The following is a 3,189-nucleotide window of genomic DNA, read 5'->3' as shown; positions in this document are numbered from 1 at the left end:
AACATTTTTTCGGCAGTGTGAGAAAAAAACGTGTATTGACAGTGTACTAGAACAACAACTTGGGGATAGTGTGGTGGTCATCGTACACATGCGATTAAATATTGGCGATTCATTCCAAAAGTTAATTGTCGTGATACTTTATTTACTGGGAGTCAGCAGAAGCTCAGATCTGTCTCTCTTTTTTTTTTTTTTATCAGCGGAGGCTCAGATCTATTTTTTTTTCGCTCAATTTAAAAGCAACCAATACGTCGTCATGAACTCTCCGAGTTCGAAATGGACAACCAATACATTGTCATGAACTCTCCGAGTTCGAAATGGATTTATCGGGAATCAAAAGTGAAGAATTGCCAAACCGTTGAGTCAACCTAATGGCCTTAATGTTTGCAAATGGTGTTAAAATGTGACATATATTCATATTTATATTGTTAACTGTTATTTCTATTTATTGTAAAGTAATTTTTAAGGTCTATCTGATAAATGTTTCACATTATGTGGCTAACGTAGTGCAGCCTTCTGACTGGGACATGCTGCTCCTCCACATTGGCCTTGCTGAAGACCTCGTCTTCAGTATTTGTTGATGGTGAAGTTTGTAATAAAAGAACCTGAAAATGACAGATTTTCCTTTGCGTTTCCTTCATGTTTGTCTTCCTGTAACAGCAACAATGTTTTGTTTTGTTTTTAACTTCACATGAAGCTCATTACTCTCCGCGGTTAAGATTTTTCACCTTGCTGCCCAGTGAGGCAGTGGTCATCCACCACTGCCCTCGGCTTTGTTTTGTCCTCAGGGATCCAGGCAATTAGACCAGGAAGGGTTGGTGGTTTAACATCTGTCCTAGCATTTCATACACGGGCGAAAAAACCACCAGTGAAACACAACACCGTACAACAACAACAAACGACAACAAACAAAAGAATGAAACTTCGTTTATATCCTACATTAGGGTTGGAATAAACATCATATATGGAAAAATAAATGTAATACCAGTGTAAAACACTGAAAGTTTTTTCAGTCTAATATGATGCAAGTAAATGCATTTATTTGCTTCCTAAAACATTGTTTTGCAAAATTAAAGGCAAAAGTGCAAACACTTTTACAGCTTCAAAATGAGATATATATATACTGTATATATAAGTGATTTATTAAATTAACAAAATTTGACTTAAATGTGGAAAAAAATTAAGAACATCACATTAACAGAATTTGCACATACAGAGAATATATTGATTACTATGGACACATGATCAACTTAATTTAGAGACAACGCCCAATAAATCACCTTTAAACACTTTGTGGAACTACACGCTTCTATTCACAATATCATGAACATATGGAACTTTAATGGCAGCGACAGACAACCCTATTTTATATCCTATATTATACATTTATATTTTGTATATTTATTTATATATTTATATTATATATATATATTTTGTAAATATATTTAAGTTTTTTAATTTGTTTCTCATATGAGAAAAATATTTTCTCATGTTGTTTTTCTTTTCAGATTTTTGTTACCTGTGTTCATCAGCTCTCTGATTTTCTTTGGCTCCTGATCACCTGCTCCTCAGCAGTCATTGTCCTCACCTGTGTTCTCCCACAGGTGAGGACAATCAGTGTGTGGGGGAGGTTATAAAGAGGAGCTGTGCTGCACTGCTTAGTTGGCTGTTAGACATGGGAGAGTCGACATGGTCATGTCGCTCTGCTGGGGATTTGGGGAGGAAGAGTTTTATTTGAATGTATGTTTGCGGTTGTTTTGTTTTGTTTTTTCATTTTTTTCAATGCATTTTGACGCTGTGGTGTTTGAGATTATATGTTTAGTTTATCATATGTTTGTTTCCCAACTTAGTTCTGAAAGAGAGCGTGGTTGAAAGGAAGTTTACCAGAAACTACTTGGGCTCAAGTCTATTTTAAAATCCCTAAAATGACTTCATTAGATAAAGCTGACGTTGACGTCACATGTCCTGTTGAAATCATCAGATGACGCACCAGGACTTGGAAAACACGAATATGTTAAAATATACACTGTGAAGTAATAAACAGCTGTGATTGGTGTTGGAAAGAGACGGCTCTGAAATGAGCACCAGCATGAATATATGCAAAGCTTCATAAATGGAATGACAAACGTGTGACAGGTTGACAGTCAATATGTAGTAATGTCATTTCCTAGCATTCCCACCATGTGATTCGGAGCCCGAATTACAAACGGGAGTGGAATGTGTTTTATTCATGGTATTTCCGATGGCTAAAAGTCATGTGACAATTCAAGAAAATATAGCCAAATATCAGGAAACACTATGTTACAATGACTTCTTGTCCGTTACTGTAACTGTTTATAGGAATTTCTTCAATTCCTGCCAGTATATCAGTGTTGTGTTCAACTAAATAGGCTTTTGTAAATCGGGACTTAATTTACTCTTTCTGACATTTGTGTTTAAAAACGTCTGATGAAAAATGCATCTAGTCGCTCTAGAAAGATTGGCAAACATGGCCTCACCCTTTTGAGGGCCTAGAACCTTATGTTGATGGGGTCGGGAGGTATAGATTATTTGATATTTGCTGTGTTAAATCAAGTGCTTCATGACCCCGGGAGTCAGGTAAAGCCGGGCGTCATGTGACTTGATCATCTGAGAATGACTGATCACGATATCTTCATGCATTATATATATATATATATAGAGAGAGAGAGAGAGTCTATAGGAATGTACGTTCAAAGCAGGCTCCGCCCACCCTGTTTCTATTATTCTTCTGTTTGAATGGCACTGAATATCACACCACACATTCAGAGAGAATGTTTACACGATCGGAGATAAGATTTCTGTAGTAGTGGTGACATTCGAGCCACAGATCGTAACGTGAGGAGAATCCTGCAGGAAACGACTGCTACTGATCAGTGGACTGTAACGTGAGGAGAATCCTGTAGGAAACGACTGCTACTGATCAGTGGACTGTGATGTGTTTCTGTTGGTGAAGCACATGGGAAAAATTAAAGAGCGACTCCACTGATCATCACACCTGGAAAACAGTCACACCTGCCTCCGGGCTGAGGCAATCGGAACTTCCTGATCTCCATATTCACACTCACGGGAAGTCATAATGACGAATTCTCTCTCTCTCTCTGTGTGTGTGTGTGTGTGTGTCTCAGTAGCATTGTCAGTAATTTAGCCCGTCCTCGTAGTTTTCACTGTATT

The sequence above is a fragment of the Cynoglossus semilaevis genome, chromosome 8 (genome assembly GCF_000523025.1).
Source record: "Cynoglossus semilaevis isolate Cse_v1.0 chromosome 8, Cse_v1.0, whole genome shotgun sequence".
Taxonomy (NCBI): Eukaryota; Metazoa; Chordata; class Actinopteri; order Pleuronectiformes; family Cynoglossidae; genus Cynoglossus; species Cynoglossus semilaevis.
This window is presented reverse-complemented; position numbering follows the sequence as displayed.